Genomic DNA, 21,050 nt, shown 5'->3' with positions numbered 1-21,050 from the left:
CAAATCCTGATATTAGTGGAGGACCTCAGCAACCTTGTCTTCTATCGCATCATCCCAATAGTCCCCAATCTTTTCAAATTTTGGTTTCTCCTATGTGCCAATGTTGACTTGCCTGGTTTTCAGCAGCACAGTTATGTCAAGATCCTCTATCTATAGCCCATCAACCTCATACTGACCTTAAGTTTCTAGAATATTAATCTTTCAAGGATCCTCTTCTTCTTCTTCAACGATCACGTTATAACATTCCAATGCATGGCTCAGCTAGGCAGTCTAATAAATTTGGATCAGGTCTAAAGGATCTTGTGGTATCCTAAAGATACCTGCTTTAACCTCCTGTAGTGCCATATCAATACTGTCAAACCCATTGTCAAGGCTGAACATCATTAAAAATCCCTGGCACAAGATGTCCCACTCTTCAGTTCCATGGCAGAGCTCGGTTTCCAAGAACCAATTCATTGGTATGACACCCAGGGTATGACAAAACAGATGCACCCATTCAAGTTGGGGCTTTATGCCATAAGCCTTATTCCATGTAGCTAGGTGATTACGCAGGTCATCCCTTCCATCATACTTATCTATCATCCACACTTTTGGCAGACCAAAATGTGTTCTCATCATCCTCCTATAGTCGCACCAATCAACAAAACTATCCTTGTGCGTACCCCACCATCTTGCAGGCGTAGCACGCAGTACCTAATCCAAGGCCTGGAAGCGATGTTTCTCCAGAACTTCCCTTTCAAATGCATCCAAAAAGCAATCAACATCACTTAACCCATCATAATGAGGCAAATCCCTGACTTCAGATGACACACAATGCAATGTCTTGGTCTTCATATTACAACGCATCGTAGATACTTCGTGTAACCGATTATGCCATTCCTCCAATTCTTCATCCGAATATGACGTGCAGGAGCTTTCACGATCCCATGCAATATGTCTGTCCACTATCAGATTTAACCAATCCTGGTCTCACACCGTTATCATGTAAATCTGGTCCAAACTTCATCACTTTCATAATCTCAGACAGGTTTTGTATAGCGCGGTCCCTCTGTGGCATCTAGCGGCATCACTATGCAGAGCGAATTCTTTTCAAATATCATTTTCTGCTTCTTCAGGTTGATTACCCCATTCATGTCAGTGGCCCAATCGATTCTAAGGAGCATAGGGTAGGGATCGCTATCATCCACAATCTCTATTACCTCAAAATTCACTAGTTCACTTGCGCCCTCAATGTCAACTGTGACCCATTACAACCTCCCCATTGGGATAATTTTCTGTTGATTTGCAATTCTTAACTGTATCTGAGACCATTAGAGTGTGGATCTCCCCATTCTTTCCCAAGTCTATTTTGGAAAAACATTCACGTCAGACCCCAGATCCAAGATAAATTGGTCCATCTCATATTACCCTATCTGCGCAGTGAGTCTCATTTCCCGCCCGGTCCTTGCCTTTTGCTTACCAAGTTTCCTGACCACGCACAATTCACCAGTAGTGCCATCCTTACCAGCACACCAATTGATCAGTTCCTATAGGCCACTCACAACCTTACTGTCACGGAGCAGCTTCATGCAAGTCTCCAAGAATGTGGTAATCATGGATGGCTCCATTTCTTCAACTAGTTTCTCCTGACTTTCTGAGGTAGAGGCCTCAACGAAGCTTTTCCTTACTTCCATAAATGTTTCTTTTGCACACTCTGAATCAAACCTAGTCTCCTTTTCTGGTGTTTTTCAGACCCATTCGCATTCTCCAGGCTACTTGCCTTTATCCTCCCCCATTGTAGTTCCGCTTCGCAGCATAATGTTTACCTTAGGGTCTTCCTCATGGGGCTCAGCCCTCATCATCTAGAGGTTTTGCATCTGCTAGGGAGGCTGTGCCCCCTTTTCATGAATCTTAGCCAATAATATTGGGTAATCATTAGTCACATGATCAAACTGAGTACAGTAGCGGCATGAAAATCATGTTGGATTCAGATAGTCCTTCGCGTAGTGTCTTGGGCCTCTACAATTGTAACAAATTATTTGCCCTCAGCCTCTCTCAGGCCCTCCTCCACCTCGACCTCAACTGCGCCCCTGATACTCACCTCACGTTCCCCTAACGCCTTGGTCTAGAGGCCGCATTTTTGCCTGCACCCTATATGTAAGTGTCCTATCCATCATCAATTCATAACTTCGAAAATTTCACTTGTCATGGCCTACTGATTGACAAAAATTGTAGAACAGTTGTTGCGGTGTTTATAAAAATTTCTGTAGAAAATGACAATTATCAGTCATATGTTTCCCTACTATCTGACATGCATCACACCATAATGCAGGCCCTACACTTGGCCCTGCAATGGCTTCCATTTGTAGAGGCATTGGTCCTCCTACTGGAACATAGTTCGTGAAGACTGGGCAGTGATCGTTGTCATGCCCCCGACTGTTGCATTTTATGCACCAAACTTCTTAGTGCACCTCTGGCTGAGTTGTTTTATCCTACTTCAGACTTTGCATTTCGAGACAAAGGCTTTGCAACTGTGCATGAATCTGCTAATCCCCCAGATTCGGATCTTGCATCAATGTTTTATGTAGTCTCATTGCAATCTCCAAAGCTTCTTCCTGAGTCGTAATCTTCTGTTGTGATAGTGCAATCCTTAGGTGAGGCAGGAGCGAAACCCTAAACCATTTGCGGTGTTGCCCATCTATTAAATTCATATTAGCTTCGTGGATTTTACACTTCAATCTCTGATCCAATTCCCAAGGGGTCTCACCTAGTTTCATCGCGATTTCCTTGAATCCCACAATCAACTACGCTTTAGAACTAGGCCTACTGAATTATTTATTCAGCACAGTAGGGATCTTTGCCAGCGTAGCTACCTAGTTATCATTAGAGTACTTGATGAACAAGGTTAGCGTGCGATCCTGCAAAGCACTAACTAACATCACCTTCTTCATGTGATCATCTATGTCACCCTGAGCTTCCGATACAGCCTTTATGACGAACCAAAATTGGTCTAGGTCCTCATTTCCCAAGCCTTCAAACAATGGCAGTTTTACAGAATTCACCATACTGAACTGTGGTGGAGGCGGTGGTGGTGTGGGCGAGGTCGCAGGTGATGGTGGTGAAGATGGAGGTGGTGTGGGTGGATGTAGTATTCGTGATAACCCCTAGTTTATCAATTTAACTACACTTCACAGAGAAGCCTGCGCTACTCCCTCATTGTCACTCAACGCAGGTACAATAAGCGGGCTATATTCAGGGCCCTTTCTTCCTCTGTCCCTAAAAGGCTTTCCACTTCACATAGCTCCAAACATCAAGGTAATCGCATAACCCACTGTTCACACCAGAGCATCTTAATCCAAGTACTCGGTGATTTTAAATACTTACATCGCAGTCCTTTAAAGATGTGGCTCTCTGCTTCGCTGTAACCGACAAAGATATCGACCACGAACTCTATCACAAATCCTCCCATGATGTGGTCGAGCCAATGGTCGATAGCACGTGTGATCTTATCTTCAGAAGCTTCCAGCCTCCTTACTAGTTCCAGTGTCCAAAAAATCGGACTGTCAAGCCTCCACCTTCCTTGGTCGTCTACCAACTTCGCAATCCACTCATATAACTCAACTGGGAAGGAACAAAAGAAGATTTAGTGCATTTTTGTGTACAAGTATCTGTCCAACCATTGTTCTTTCGTCAATCAAGGATTCTTGTTTTCTTGAGCCGTGAGTTCATGGATCTTTCTATCCAACTAGGTTTCAATTTATTTTTTAGTTGGATTACAAAAATATGACATCACACATCTCGTTATGCAGATCCTCATCCCGACAACGGAACCATTTGTTGGCTTGATGGGCCCTGACCCAGGTTCAACGTTAGTAAGCCAAGCAAATCCCTACACTACTGGTCCTTTTGACATCAGCCAACGTAGCATGAACCAAAGTCTCACCTGAAGAAGTATGGGGGGATGTAGGAACCAAGTTTCTGCACCCTAAGATGGTCGTGATGTCGATATACACTTCCTGATCCTGCCTTTGTGCAGATTTATAAGCCTTTAGGTCTTATTAATGCTCCTTCTATTCTATTCTTCAGTACCTCCACGAAGGTAACCGACTAATCTTCATGTAGCCCTAACCATAGCTCTAGAAACTTACGTGCCTCTGTGGCTACATTACTATATAAGTTCCCAAGTTATCTTAGGTGTTACCTACTCTACCATGCATTTTTAGTTATCTTCATGTAAATCTATATTCTTGCTTGCATTCAATTAACAACTATAACCAAATACATTAATGCTTCAAGTAAGCATTATAATGTAAACCCAGATCATAACATAATATAATCAGATGCATTAAACAGATACAAAATACACAGCGATTGTAGAATACTTCTCTTTATTGATATCTCAAGTTCAATACAGACCCTATCCACCCTACGCACACAACTGCAGGGGTCCGCACACTCATCTGCAAACTTCCACCTTAGGCCTCTGCACACTCAGCTAGAGAGCCTCTACATACGCTAAGACCCAAGAACACTTAGAACTTTCTACTCACAAACTATTTCCTTCTTACTTCCCCCTTTTTCCTCCTCTGCCTTAGACTCTTCTAGGACTCCCTTTTTATGCAATCCCATGGTCTGTGGACCATGGGTAGATCTTTATAGCCGACATGAGACTTTACAAAAGAAGGGCAGACAACCCTTTATGACTCTTGACATCTTCATGCTCTGCAACCACAAAATGTGGAGACTTTACATCTTTATTACAAAATTTGGGCTTTCTGCCCCAAACCATGGGCTTTTAGGCCCAAAACTGACTCTTGGAGGAACCTATTCCCAACATTTTGCAAAAATTTCAACATTCTTATCAAAAGATAATTCCGCGAATTCTCTTCATGTAAGTTTTTTATCACTTAGATCCTCTCCTTCATCGAAGACACCGACATCTCGACATATGGCTTCAACTATGGAATTGTTATCACTAGTAATCACCATTACTTGAATACCTGCATCTCAATAATCCTATATTGCACTGTGAACTTCTTCACGAGGAGGATCATGTTAGTTTCAAGTCAATGTCAAGAAATTCACTAAAGATAATACAACATCTTCATGACAACAGGAAGCCTAACACAGACGTAAGGGAAGAAAATGGGGATAAATAAATATAATAAGTCCCATGATAAGCCATAATTTAAATATCACGGTGAGTTAAAGGTAAGAGACAAAAAAATGGGCATGATAATCCAACATGACAGAACTTACTCTTAATCCAACTAAACAATCAAGGATAAGGTCACTTTTGATACTGGAATAATTCGTTGGGTCCAACAATTTCATATGAGTGGGATGCTTCTCTCTATTATAGTAATTGAGCTCTCCCAATTCATCCTTGTGTTCCAGTCCCAAACAACGTAGAGCCTTTGAACTCATTTCATGAGGCATCAAGAATAATTCCCTCGATTCATGGTCCAATTCAATAATTATTCTATCTATAAATTGTTGAAAAGTGCTCATTTCAAGTAGATTTTCCATAACAACCTGCAAAAAAACTAGACATTGATATCACCGAAGAAAGGTACATTGAACTATTTTTCTGGTGAAACATACCAGTTAATAAAGGAAATGCAAAATTATCAACCCCCTCGATATCCACGATCTTTATATCTTTTGAATATTGTTTCCCATGCCTATATCATAATAGTTTTTCTATGATCATTATGAATTCATCCTTGTATGCTAGGCCCAAACAATGTAGAGCCTTCAAACTCATTTCATGAAGCTTCATTAAGAATATTCCCTTGATGCATGGTCTAATTCAAAAATTGTTCTATTGTCAAGTTGCTTAAGATCACTCATTTCCAATAGATTTTCCACAACATCCTGCAAAAAAGATAGACATTGATATCACCGAGCAAAGGTATCCTAAACTGTTTTTCTAGTGAAACATACAAGTTAATAAAGGAAATGAAAAAATATCAACCCACTCAATATCCACGATCTTGATATCTTTCTAATATTGTTTCCCATATCTAGATCATAATAGTTTTTCTATGATCATTCCCATGGCAATAGTTTCCAGGCATTATAGTTATTCATATTAAGTAACACTGATAAGTCTAGCTATAAGATATACTTCACCCAGGAGTAAAGGGAATATGCAATATATATTTTCAAGTCAAAAAATTTATTGTTAACATTTAACAAGATATCTCAGGCCTTAACATTAGAATGGTACATGGTACAACTTACTAGTAAGATATAATGCAAAGTAACACAAAACAAATGCTTCAAACTAAGATTGTCATGTAGGGAAAACAAAAAAATTAAGATATATCAACAAAATTGAGAAATTTTTAGTATATATATAATGGAAATCGAGAGATTACAAAAGCATGCCACATGCTAGATAACCTTGTTTAACGTAGGATTGAAAAGGACAATAACAAAACATTTTTAGAAAATAACAACCTTTACTAAGAGATTATTTTATCTAGAAGGTTCCCTAACAATAACGCTCAATGATTTCTGATAATAATCAAACAACAACAAAGCCAACCTCTTTGATCCATGTATCCACCAATCACAATTACCTATAGAGAAGCAAAAATGAGGCTGAACAAGTTAGATAATATAACTCCAGTATACAATTCATTGTTGCAGAAAGATGAGAGTGATAAATTCTAAATCACATGATTAAATCAAAACATTGGCACAAGCACTAATGTAATCTTACTTCGATATTTTTGACAATGACACTTCCATCGCCTACCTTTGGATATGGAACTCCCACCTTTTTAATCAAGACCTTTATACAAGCCGTGAGAAAGAAACAAACAGGTTATGCTAGAACAACAAATGATAGAAAAAATTACATGTTTATTTTCTTCAAGAATCCACGAATCATTATAAATCAAAATTATATATCATTATCGGGTGTCATCCATACTTTAGGGTGCTTTTATTATGCCCTTCTAGTTGCTACAAACTAGAGAATTCATTTAGCCCATTAATCCTCTGCAAAATGCTCTTTGGTGCCTATTTTAGTACTTCCAAATTGACCCTGACATTTTCAAATGGTAGAAGATGACATGAAAACCAATATAAAAATCAATAAATTATGTAAGTACTATCCTTCAAATCTACCTCGGTTGGCATTCCAGTAGAATGGAACTGGTGACATTGATAAGATATCCCTGCATCATTGCAAACTGCAACAATTCCTACTAGAGTTTCCAAATTTGGAACGATATTATGTGCCAACCAATTTAATATCACTAGTAGAAAATGAGAAATTACTGACCAGGTGACTAAAAAATTTAGTCACCACAACTTTTCCAAGTGAAATACTACCAAAAATGTGCAATCCTAAGTGATAGAACTAAAAATAACTAACATAAATCACTAATTTAGTCACGGGTTGAAATATGTGACTAGCTAATAAGTTATACAACTAAAAGTGACTAAAATGAATGACTAATTCACAAAAATATAACTACCTAACAAGTACTACAATAATATGAATTAGTTTTTTATGTTAGTCATCTTAATTGTATCAAGAAATCTTAACTTACAAGTGATAGGGGATTCAAAAGGTTGTTAAAGGTTGGTTGAAAGGTTATCCTTCCTTAAACACTTATTCATCCTCACACGGTGTATAAGTGAGTCAACTTTGCATTATTTATCTCTAATAATTTGTAATAAAAATATATTTTTTAATAAAAAATAATATTTTATGTATTTTTAAAAAATCTATTCATTGAATCTAATTGGATCTAGTTCCAATTTGAAATTAATTTGAAGAGAAATTTTAATTTTTAAGACTATAATATCAAACAAAAAGTACTTTAATTTCATATTAACTAACCTAGATCCATCTTAACTCTGGATCTATCAAGTGCCAAGAGGTATCCAATCTCTCGAGGTGAAAACTTGTTTTTCTAGTGCAAAACTTGAGGAAAGGTTTGCACCTATAGAGATTGGATCCCTCTTGGCACTTGATAGTTATAGGGTTAATATGGATCTAGGTTGGTTATATAATAATATATAATATCTATATTTGTATATGTGTCTCTTTTTTATTCTCTCTCTCTATCTCACCCCCCAAACATACACACACTCTTTCTCCCTCTCTTTCCCTTCTATGTCTATCTCTCTCTTCCCATTCTATCCCTCTCTATCTATGTCATTCTATCTATTCCCTCCTGCTCTCCTCTCTCCCTCACTCTCTCTCCATGACTCCCTTGTCACCCTCTCACTCTCTCCACCTTTCTCCCTCTATGTTTTTCTTGTTCCCTTCCTCTCCTACCCCCTCCAATTCCACCTCTCAGTCCTCATCTCTATCTTCCTTCCTCTCTGTCCCTTATCTTCCACCTCCTTCTATCTCTCCCCCACAAATCACTCTCCCTCTCTCTCTCTTCCATCCAACTCTATAAATATCTCCCCCCCCCTTGTCCTTCTCCATCTCTATTTCTCCATCTCTCTCCCTTCCCTTTCTCTCCTATCTCTATCCTCTCATATTCTTTCTCTTCCCTCCTCTCCTCTCTCCATCACTCCCTCTCCATCTCTCCCTTCTCACTCCTCTCTCTCTCCACCTTTATCTCTATATGTCTTTGTTATTTCCTATCACTCTCTCCCACTCCAACTCCATCTCTCTCTCTTCCTTCCTCTCACTCCCTCTCTCCCACCTCACTCTCTCCCTTTGCCCTCCAACTTTTTCACTATCTTCCTCCCTCTCTCGATCCCCTCCCCAACTCTCTCTTAAATTTGATCACATTGTATTGTGTTTAAGAATTAAAAAACTTAATTGGTTGTAAACTATTAAACCTATATTTTGGATCAAACATGTCAAAGAAAATAAAATAATGAAAAAACTTTAAAAAATCATGCACTATATTTAATCTATTATAATTAGTCAATTTGATTGCTCTCATCCCTTCGATCCTTAGCTAAGATGGATCTATGATTGTTATATATATATATATATATATATATATATATATATATATATATATATATATATATATATATATATATATAGATATATATATATATATTCAATTAAAAAAATGTTGTAAAATTAAATTAAAATAAAATATTTTATTGTGAAATAAGTTATGGTTTTTTGGCATGTGGTATTGATAAGGCATGGTATCGGCCCATGGTATTGTAAAAAAGCAGATTTACAAGTTCATATCCATGGTAAAGTGGGCATGAATATCCATGGTTAACAATCTTTTCATATTGTTATAAAATAGTTTGATTGTGAAATAATTTATGTTCTTTGGGAATGTGGTATTGATAATCCATGGTATTGACCCATGGTATTGTAACAAAGGCTATTTTTTACAAGTTAATAATATCTATCGTAATGTGGGGATGAATATCCACAATTAATAATCTTGTCATATTTTTATAAAATATTTTGGTTGTGAAATACGTTATGGTATTTGGACTTGTAGTATTGATAAGCCATGGTATTGGCCCATGGTATTGTAACAAAGCCTATTCACAAGCTAATAACAAAATCAAAATATAAAAAATTGAATTTTATTGTTTTTATTAATTTAACTTTTTATTATTAATTGCGGCCATATTTAAATGTTTACACTCATCCCAATATCATTTTAAACTTTTTCTTCTTCTTTTTAATTTAGCGTCTTACCCAAAATTAATAAATTTTTATGAAAAATAAATCATTTAACCCAATTTCAATTTAAATATTTTATTTTATATTATAAATATTTATTTTATTTTTTCCATTATAAAAATTTCTTTTCTTTTTCTTTTCCAGCTTAGCTTTGGGTTAAAATAAAAATATTCATAGATTAAAACATCACATTGTAGCACTACATTTTTCTCTGCCTTGTTGGCATCTATGTGGAAATTCCAAAAGAAGGAAGGCCATCAACGCAATCTATAGATTTCATGGGATAGATGGATTTTTCATGGGAAACACCTTAGGAGGGCATCAAAGATTAGATGGAGGAAGGGAAGGTCATTGGGCATGGAGATTTTGGCCATTTGTACATAGGTATGAATTTGGACTCTCGAGAGTTATTCCTTTTTACGAAAGATGATTTTTTTTCTTCTGGGTAAACAATTTCAAGCATTTATATGATCAAAGCATAAAATTCATCTAGAGTTGAGGGTTTAATGATTATTATAATGCAAATCTTGATTGTTGCCAACAATTCATCAAAAGAAAATGCACAAGTAAGCACTTTTTATGTCCTTATTGTACAAAGGGTTTAATGATTCTGATAATGCGGAGCTTGATTGCAGCCAACAATTGATCAAAATACAATGGACAAGTAAGCATTTTGCATGTTCTTATTGCACAGATCATTTCACTCCTCCCTAACTTTTCTAGGGTCAGAATGCATGAAATTTTATTTTTTCTTTTCACCTTTCTTTTTAGTGGTTGATTGTTTGTGTAATGGAATCTACCATGCCCAAATTCAAAGGGTTCGAGTGATGCAAGGAAAGTTTCTAGTAGGATGCAAATACTAGACCTTCCTCAAACTTTGTTACATGAAATTAAAATTGCTAGTAATCATGAACATAAAATATTTTATGTTTCATCCTTAGATTTTAATCTCAATGCCTACATTTTTAAACCATGTACTATATTTTAATTAGAATAAACTTAGATTCATTAAACCTTACAACTCTCAAAACCTTATGTTAATTTCAGCTAAAAACAAGGAACCTGAATGGATTTTGCAATTTAGACTCAATGCTTATATAAATTGATTAAAAACAAAGAAACGAAATGGTCTGATAACTTTTACTCACTCATCAATTTCCAAGACCTTTGTTATTATTTTGAACCTAAACAAAGAGAGTAGAAGAAGAAGAGGAGCCTGGATGAGGTGGACCCTGACCTACTTGATACTTTCCAAAAGCTTTGCATGTCATTGATTAGAAGAAGTGATTGACCAACGTTGTTGTACATATTGTTTTGGACAATGTTTTCATTGCTACCATGCATAGGTAGACTCTATAGGAAGTTGAGGTTATTGTTTGTTCGTTATAAGAGGTAATTCAGGAGTATCTTGATCTAGTTAGGAAATAGCTTGGTAGGGTTGTTCCTCCTGCTGATAACTATTATGTTGCATTGTATTTTTTTAAGTGATAGCTCCTTCTATTAAATCCCGAAGCACACTTTGTCACCAATAGAAATATCCACTTATTCCAAGATGAATGAGCTGGATACCAAGCAGTTTGAGAGGACTCTTATTGTTGTAGATGATAGGATTTATGTGAGGTGAGAGGATTTATATGACATATATTGAAGGATGTAATGCACCATTTTATGACACCAATCATATCCATGCCATAGTAGTGGATGTCTATTGCACTGACGGAGGAATGATAAAGTGTTTCACTCTGAAGAATTGGTATGTCGGGGATGAGGAATGCAGACGTGGGATTTATAATTTTATTACGAAAATAAGTTTGTGTGATGCATATAAATCAAGGATTTCATGGACTTGAGTAGAGACTGATTCGACAATCACCTAGAAATACTGAAGCATTGTTTTGAAAAGCGATGATGCAATTGGAGAGTTCAATTCTGTTGCCTTGAAAAATAATGATCAATAGGGGGGACAAAGATGATCCATATAAGGAATAATTTTAGGAGTAGTATTGTTTCTAAAATTATATCATAGGAAATTCGAGGAACTAATATAGAGTATTAGTGCAGGTGCAACCAAATCTTCATAATGCAAGGAATTTTTCACAGTGTGATTCGATACTCATCAGTGACTAGGCAACGGTAAGTATCTATCGTTACATTCAGGTACAATTTGAGTTGCATTCTAAAGTCTCTTATTTCATTTATTGATACTCATTCTTGTGTCCTTGTCTCTCGTAATTTCATTGTGGTAGGATTGGAATGGGTTAGAAACTGAAGCATATCATTGAGTAAAATAGACATCCACATGTCACTAAATGTCATTGTGTATACTCTCTGTACTTGATATAATTAGAAGTGAGAAATATGATGAGTGCACAACAAAAAATCCTAGCAAGCATGATGAATCCAGTCTTAGCATGGAAATCAAAACCATGAATCATAAAATATCAATAAATTTGTAACACGGAGTAAAACACACAAGAAAACATTCTATATCAACATTGTATATTAGTGCAAGATACTACTAATATTTCATAATTTTCAAAGATGGTGGATGTCATGAAGATGCCCTCAAGCAAAGTTACTGACTTGAAGATAAGATGCCCAATGTAGCTATTTACTTTAAATAGGCTAAATTTAGGTAATTAAAACAAGTTTGAAAATCACTAGAAACACCACCAGTGTTTATTTTAAATAGGCTAAATTTAGGTAATTAAAACAAGTTTGAAAATCACTAGAAGAACCACCCCACATCATTTTATTTCTAGTTGTACAAGATAATATTGAATAAAATTATGATCACTTCCATTTAAATTGACTATAGATAAAATAACAAACAAGGTTGATGATTTTAAAAGCTATATCCATCATTAAATATAATATATGACAAGGATGGCTCATAATTTTAAATGCTATATCCATCACCAACTATAAGATAAGAGTTAATGAGATGAGAAAAACTTTGTCTTGATATAACATGTAAACATCATATTACTTATAACGGATGCATATTGTATATTAATGTGCATATGTTAATTGCATAACTTCAATCTGGGTAATTTTTTACATTTAAATTGTCAAATATTTAGAAATTACATTACATTAGCTTAAATATACACTAAAATTAAATATCAGATTGATAGGGGAATGAGTAAGCATTTTCACATTGGTTTAAATTTTCCCCTTGGTTGGTGAAGAACCAATTCAATGCTATTTTTGGTGGAGTATTAAGTTATTAACTGAAGATAAAAAAATGTTAGTCTCTTAAATGATATTTATAATGTTATATAGAAGTTACATTTCATGTAGCTATATCTACCCTGACATAACTATAATAGTCCAACTCCAATTTTTTATATGGAAGTCACATTTCATGTAGCTATACAAGTTACATTTACATGTTTTAGATAGAATTTACATTTCACATCGCTATATCTACCCTGACATAACTATAATATTCCAACTCCATTCTTTTCACACTTTTCAACATTTTAAAGATTTGTCTATTTTAGTGTGATTATGCAATTAAATACTTAATATTGTTTAAGACATATCCTATTGGCAACATTTTGAATTCTTAAGTGGGATCTTGGGTAGGTTTTTGTAGTGACCATATATCATGTTAAGTAGATGGTGTTTTATAATTCACCCAAGAGACTTTAGAAGCAACTTTGAATTGGATGCTTGTTTCCATTATACATCTAATATTTGCAACATTTTCTACTTGAAGAAACCAATATCCCATGTTGAACATGAAGAAATAACCTCAAAAATTGGGGAATATAAGTTATTCTATTTCGACAGGGGGACAAATCTAGAGAAGGCAACAACAGCTATCATAAATGGCTTTTGTCAGGTTGTATTTAATGAAATCCCACTAGAATTTGCTACTAAAGTAAATCAATTGATGAATTTGAAGCTTGAAGGTAGTGTTGAATAGGTGTTGCAAGGTATCTCTATAACGCTATCTATATACATGATTCTAATGCCATGAGATGGTGTCTCAATAATACTATTGTTGAGTGACAGGTGAGTGACGGGTGCTAGATGTAGATAGCTTTCTCATATCCTACAGGTAAATCGTATCATTGTATTTCAATGAAATCTCGGAATGTGTTCAAAGTGTCTCAGATAAGGAAATATTTATGTTCTCTTGATTGAGTCTTGAATTTATATATGTTGTAATAAGGTCAAGAATAAATTTGTCATTGCAAATAATTCGGATCTACCATGTAGTTTTACTTTACTACATGAAATTCTTGATTTGTTAGATCCAAACTAGTTAGGGTTGAATTTATTTTTGTTGTAATGAGATTAAGAATAAAGTTGTCATTTTAATCACTGAAATATACCATGTAAGATTTATTCACTACATGAAATTGTTTATTTGTTAGAGCCCAACTTATTAGGATTATGAAGATTTCTCTTTCATGACAATATTTATGAATGCTCTATTCTTGCTCAAAGAATTACATAATACAGAAAGATGGAAAATAAATGAGATGCAATTGAATTGGTTTTGTTTTAAAATGTGTGGAGGGGGTATAAAATCATTTTCAATTGTGTTTAAATATTTTGGATCACACACTAAAGTGATTCATTTTACTCCTAGTTAATTCCATTTCTACTATCCCAATGCTTCTAGAAGTCCTTCTCCAAAGTCATCTGTTAACTATCTTGGAGGGAAATTGATTACCTGTTTGGAACCCACGGATTACCATTTGATCAGGAGCAAGGGATGAGAAATATTCATATTGCAAAAGTTAAAATCATATTGAACGATTTCCTTTCTGTTTAATTGATACGAAAATCACTCAATAATTTTTTAGGATTTTGAGACCTTTTTCAATGAATTTTTTTCTTCTGAAAGTTATGTCCTCAATTAAAGAAATTAAAGAAAAGGTGAAAATGATGCAATGGAAGGATTTTCTGTTTTTGTGCCTAAGAATTCCTTGCTAATGTGAAGGGGTTGGTATTTTCTTGAATCAAGATTAGTCACATTTGACTTCCTAGCATTTCTTTTAATTTCACTTTTGTTGTGTTTATATTTCTATCCTTGAAGTTGGTGATCTATTGTGTGTGTAATAGGAAGTATTAACTACTGAGCACTCTCAAAGGTGATATTGATGGATGACTAACTTTAAATTTCCCTACTTGACACTTTAGTATTACATGATCATGCAAAGAAATTATTAATCAATATTAAAGGGATGATGATTAAGGTGTAGTGTTTCTTGGCATGTAATATAATCACTGCATTTTGGCCCCCAATAATATATTTCAAACTACTTTTTGGTTTTTACTTGTGGAGCTTCCCTTTGGCTGAGAAAAACATCAAGGATAAATGTCCATTGCATTGGCATTGGACATCATCAAAGAGGAATTTCACAAAAGTAGTAGAGGACATGGGAGAAACTGGTACAATGAGTGGATAACCACTAGGGAAACACCGAGGCACCATAATTTCTTGTGTATTTAGATTCACTAAAAATCAACTAGTCACAAAAAGTACCTTTTTCCGAATATTTTCATGTATACAGAAATACTTAAAAAACATTTTCATATTAATTATTCAAACTAATAATTTAATATCCCATATTCATAATTTATAATTAAATCATATAATATGATTAATATTATAGGACACAACTATAGGGTTTAACTGTGAGGGGAATTGTAACAATATATGTACACTTCTCATTGCATTAGACGATCATCACTCAAAGTGTGATATCCATCCAATGAAATGTACTCCTAGAGGCCATTGTGGTATTGAAATTTTTTCTTTCAGTGGATAAGTCGTGATATATTTTCTTAGGCCTTAGTGTTATGCTTCCCTAAGGTTTTGACAATACTCACAGCAAACACCTTCATTCAATCAAGTGAGGTACTCATCTTGGAAAGTTGAATCATTTTTTCTCCACAATCCAATACGATGTTGGATCAATCTCATGATCCTAAAAACATAGGTCATAATAGTGAGGAACTTTTACTATGGGCAAAAGAATATCAAAATTTAAAGAACATGACTCTTTTAGAACAAGCAATAAGGATATCTTTTACACTGATATTTTTTTCCCATTTGTTTTCACAAGTTATCTATTGCCTGATATTTTTAACATGTAAATTAGTTGGTATGATTGTGCCTAAGGTTTTGCTGAAGGTTGAATACTAAGTTCCTAAGGTGTTACTTTCTATGGTAACATTTTATTTTCTTTGTTTATATAGTCCCTCTAGCCGCATAGTGGCCACTATCGAATGTTGAGGTATATGTCGTATAAATATTTTATAGTCTACTTTATTTTATATTCAAGTATTCATCATAATTTATGTCTTATACTCTCCATTGTATCTTCTTTCATTTTCAGGAGAGGAAATCAATATTGATGCTAAGAAGCAACAATTGAAGAAAGAGGAAAACAATAACACTGGAGTGACAAATGAAAAATGAGAGAGGGAAGAGAATATGTATAGTGATACCCTTAGAGCCAATATCTTGGATAAGACACACTCATAGAGATTGATGGTCAAGCCTTAAGAGTTGGTGAATTCACTTGCAATGCTTTGGCAACACAACGATAATTTTTGAAATGATGAAACAATATTTCATGTCTAAATTGTAGTCCAACTGATATTAAGTTGGAAACTCATATTGTAATACATGATATTTTATATAATAAAATTTATATGGTTGAAATTATTTTTATTTTCACTTGATATTATTTAGTCTTGTAATTAACATATGTAACTTTGTGTTATCATATTAGATAAACATGCACATTGTATGGCATTTTCTTAAATTTAGTCGCAAAATCATACTAATTAATTTATGTTGATTAATAATGATCACATAAAATCAATCTAAAGCTACTCAATTATTAGTTTATATTAATAAATAATGAACGTGAATAAAATGAATATATGTCTAAATTAGTCGTTTATAATGATTATGAATGAAATTAAATGAAATGAATAGAAACTACTAAATCAGTCATTTATATATTGAATATGAAAATACCAAAAAAAGATAAATGACAACTGCAAATGATAAAAAATTTATTAAAGTGATGACTAAATTTTTCATATATACAACTATTAGTAGCTAATTTATTGTATCTTATAACACAACTAAAATTTAGTCATATTACTTTGGTCATTAATTTGTTTCAAATGATGACTAAAATTTTCATATATATGAGTATTAGTAGCTAATTTATAGTATCTTATAACACGACCAACATTTTGGTCATGTTTCTTTGGTGATTAATTGCTTTTCTCGAGGTGTTACACTAAAAAATGTCACCTTGACTACTTACAGTTAGTATGGCTCCAATCAACAAGTCATGCTACCCTCTTAGGCAAGTCTCATGCCTCTGTTATCCATCTCAAACTCAAAGAAGAGAGAAAGTCTTGTAAAAATCATGTTTATCTCTGGGGTCGCAGGTTCTCTCTAGCCTTACCTGCGGGGACGCTGACCATGTTCACAAAATCCGCGTCCATAGACGCTCTGTATGTTAAGGGACAGGTGCGTCCCTCTGTAAAAGGCAAAATGCGCGAGTTTTATCTTGAAAAAGTTACTTGTGGTTACTTCTAGAACATTCTAGAGGTCGGTTTGATGAAATGGATGCGCCTCCAGTTGGTTCATGTATCTCTATTAAGGGGGAACTTATCCCATCAATAAGGGAGCTATCCCACCTATCACCCATAGAGGGGGATGATCCCATTGATAGTGGACCTGAATAACCTCTTTACAGCACTATAAATGAAGGCATTGAGCCAGAAGGAGAGGAGGTTGGAGCTATACATTTTCTTTGGGTAAATGCTGCAGGATTTAGGTCTTCCATTAGAGCCTTTGTGAGGAGAGATTGTCTTCACTTGATTCTACTTGGGAGAGGGTGAGCTTTGTCAAAGTAGAGGAAAACCCTTGATGGACCCTGGGAGGAATTTGCACAACACCAAGGCCAGGTTGTAAGAGTTTCTTTGTTTCGTTATTAATACAAACTGGTTTATTTTTCTCAATAGCTTGTGTTAATGAGTTATTTCATGTGTTCCTTGGTCTGCATGTTGAATATATGTTTTATTATATGAAATGCAAGTGCTTGGTAATTGTTTGATTGTTTGTGGTTGCAGGAATTGACTTGAAGGAGGAGCTCATCCGGATCGTCAAGAACGGACTTCAACAACAGCGTTTTGGAATAAGGTAAGCCTAAACACTTGTAGTTTTCATGTTGTAAAAGGTGTATTTAGAGAAAGATCACTCCATTTTGTCTTGTTTGTCATTAGAATGTCTTAGACTTCTAGGAAGGTCAGTCGTGTCCGCACCCTTGACAGATTCCGTGTGACAAATTGGCGACTCCGCTGGGGAATCCATTAATGAGAGAGTCTTTTCCTTTATATGAACTTTGCTTTGAGAAAATCATTTTTATTTTCTGGTTTTTGACTGTGAGAATTAGTATTTGGGTGGCTTAGCTGTAGCTTTAGTTGGCTTTAGTTTTTCTTCCTTTTTCCAGAAAGACGCAGTCTCTGTGTGCTGCACAGTGCGTCCTTGGACGCGCTGTTGTCGACTGCACAGTGCGGGGCCGCACCTGTGACAACTGCTGGCCTGCGTCTTCCTGTAAAAGTTAAGAAAATTCCATTTTTGCCTTAAATTACTTTTAGATTTTGTTTTTCTTAGTGTTTTCTGCCCAGATCCTTTAGTACCCTGTCAAGAATTCTCACCTGAACTCGTTTTGTGAGCTTTGAGTGTTTTAGTGGTTTTCAACGAAGTTTAGACCTAGGGTTTGATTTTTGGTAAGGCTTTGTAGTGACTTTGAGCTTAGAAAGTTGTCCAGCCTTAGATATCTCTGGTTAGTCAACCTTCTTAGAAGTTGAGCCTGCCGTAAAGTCTCCTTGTTTGAGCAACTTGTCATTTGAGTTGTTTTGGGTCAAATTTCGAATTGCTTGTTTTTAAAGTATTGATTTCCATTTTCAAAAAGGACAAAAAGATTAGAATTTTGTTTTGACTAGTTTTTGGTTCTGCAATAAGCTAGTCCTTGATTTGATTGTGATCAAGTAAAACACCTTAGAAATAATCATTGTTAGTTTTGGCCTCGTTAAGATTGCTTAGAGTAAATTTGCCTTTAGTTTGCTTATGAGTGCATTTTCATAGATTTTAAGAGTTTTTAAGATTGTTTTTTGGTTATATTAGATTTATTTGCTTTATTAAAAGAAAAATACAAAAACATCTTCTTAAAAGTCTTGTTTCAAGTAGCTTTTTGTTTTCAAAAGAAGAAAAGAGTTTTTTCGTGCATGTAAAGAGAAGTTATGTTTTTATGCTTGGAAAAGAAAAACGAATTGTTTCTTTGATTGTCTTCAATTAAGAAGTTGCTTTTATAAGGATTGCATTCTCTCAACTTTTTAGTTAAGCAATTCATCGAAAAAGTAAAGTAGTGGATAAATCATTTTAGGTGCATTTTGTAGTGGTTTCGAGTCGAGTCAACATACCACTAGTTTCACTTCCATCACCTTTTGACTTAAGAAACAACCTTAAAAGTAACGCTTAAATTAAAATCAATCTAGTAATCTTTATTTTTCTAGGGCTCTGAAGCACCAACATAGCTTAGGCTAGGGTCTTGGAGTAGGTGAGTACTTAACTCTCCAAGACTACAAAACCAAACAGATAGTCTATCTTGAGTAGAACAAATCCAATTGTTTCAGTTACATTCTGGGAAAGCTCCTCTTAAAGGAGAAACACGAGCTCGTGTCCGAACCAGTGAGGGGATCATTCCTCCCTCGTTGGGAACGACGCCAGGCAGTACGTATTACAAACGGTAAACCTCGGATTAACCATTGTCGAGGAGCCAGGGGTCACTTATCGGTAAACCTTGGATTGTTGTCAAGGAGCCGGTAAGGGGATTGGAGCTTGCTACTCTGCCCTTGCGTGCTGTCGGAGTTTAGACTGTTCCCCCAGGTGTAATTGTTGTGATTGGTAACCTTAGTGGCCATAATATCTAGGATTCTACCCAAGGTGACGGTGGAGGGAAGGTCCCACTGTACCTGGAGCAGACGTCGGTTATACTCACTTGGATTTTCTGGGGGGTTCGCTTCACTTCGAGACGGTTAAAGTGGAGGAACTTGGTCCAGTCTATTCATTAAGCAGGTTGCCGGGGTAACTGTTCCACCCACTATTTCTGTACTGAATCCTGCGAGGTTGGGCCTAATCACCAACTAGCGCTTTTGGTCCGGAAGACTACTGTTTGTGTGTGGTTTGACGCTCTAGATTATTTAGGCGTGTGCTTCAAATTTGATTGGTTCTTTAGAAGACTTTAGGTGGTTTGATTTGAAATTTTTTACTTTGATTTCGTGTGTTGTAGTTAAAATCTTTAATTGTGGCGGAATTACCGAGACAGTCCCGTCGACTTCGGGGCAAGTCTCCTGAGATTGTTACCGGGATAGATTTGTTAAGAAAACTCCGTAAATCGCGGGGTGAATCTCCTGAAAACATTCCGGGTCATTTAGAAGGGTTAAAGGTCCTTGTAACTCCTCCTAGTGGCAGTAGAGTAGGTTCACCTGAAGAAGGAGAATCTTCTTTGGTAGTCCATCCAGATTACCAAAGATTAGAAACAGGTTACAATCCCGAAGCTGTTACAGTTTCCGAGCTTGCTGGTAGTTTTTCATCTGCCAGTGAAACAGGCGAAGAACCTGAAATTTCAGAACCTGTTACTCCAACTCCTAGTGTTCCTGATTCACCAAGAATAGAAAGAATTATCACCGAAAATCTTCCTGTTGGATTAATTGCTATAGAAGAACTTGTTCCAGAGGAAGAAATAGGCGTTTCTGATTCTGAAGATCTAATTACCCTTGATCTAAGGGAGCGTGAATCCATCTTTTACAGTCCTCCTAGAAGTGAGTCTTGGTACCTTGCATTAACCAATTTTTTAGACAACTCAGTAGGTTTTTCTACACCTCGTACTCCGGTTCCACCTAGAGGAATTCATTCTCCTGTAAATATGTCTGGTCAGTCGTCTGTGTTTTCGCAAAGTCCTGAATCATTTTTACATGGCGGTCCTTCTGTTCCTACTGGGTATCAGTCACTTTCTGGTACCTTTGCGGGAGCATCTCCTCAACCTGTTGATCATGGGTTATTAGTTGGAAACAGTGGTAATGTACCATTGAGTATAGGTGAAGTTTATATGATGTCAGGTTCAACTCCCATTAACCAACCTCAAGGTGGCCAATTACCGCCTGGGGGGCAACCTTCGTTAATGCCTGGGGGGCAACCTCAAGGGTATCAACCCCAAGGGTATCAACCCCAGCCTCAATACGTACCCCAAAGTCAACCTCAGTATCAGTATCAACCTCAAGGATGGCAACCTCAAGGATGGCAACCCCAAGGGTATCAACCCCAAGGGTATCAACCTCAAGGATACCAACCTCAAGGTCAAGGTCAACCCCA

The 21,050-nt window shown here is 35.8% G+C and overlaps 1 pseudogene; it reads right to left on the bottom strand.

The window, feature by feature from the left end:
- LOC149206695 (calcium-transporting ATPase, endoplasmic reticulum-type-like) overlaps nucleotides 1–21,050 on the bottom strand; it is a 183,342-nt pseudogene that overhangs the window by 149,481 nt on the left and 12,811 nt on the right.

Source organism: Pinus tabuliformis, chromosome 1_2 (assembly GCF_031772625.1).
Source record: "Pinus tabuliformis cultivar Carrire ecotype Pingquan chromosome 1_2, CPIR1, whole genome shotgun sequence".
Classification (NCBI taxonomy): Eukaryota; Viridiplantae; Streptophyta; class Pinopsida; order Pinales; family Pinaceae; genus Pinus; species Pinus tabuliformis.
Note: the sequence above shows the minus strand (reverse complement) of the source record. Positions and strands in the feature narration are given on the sequence as shown.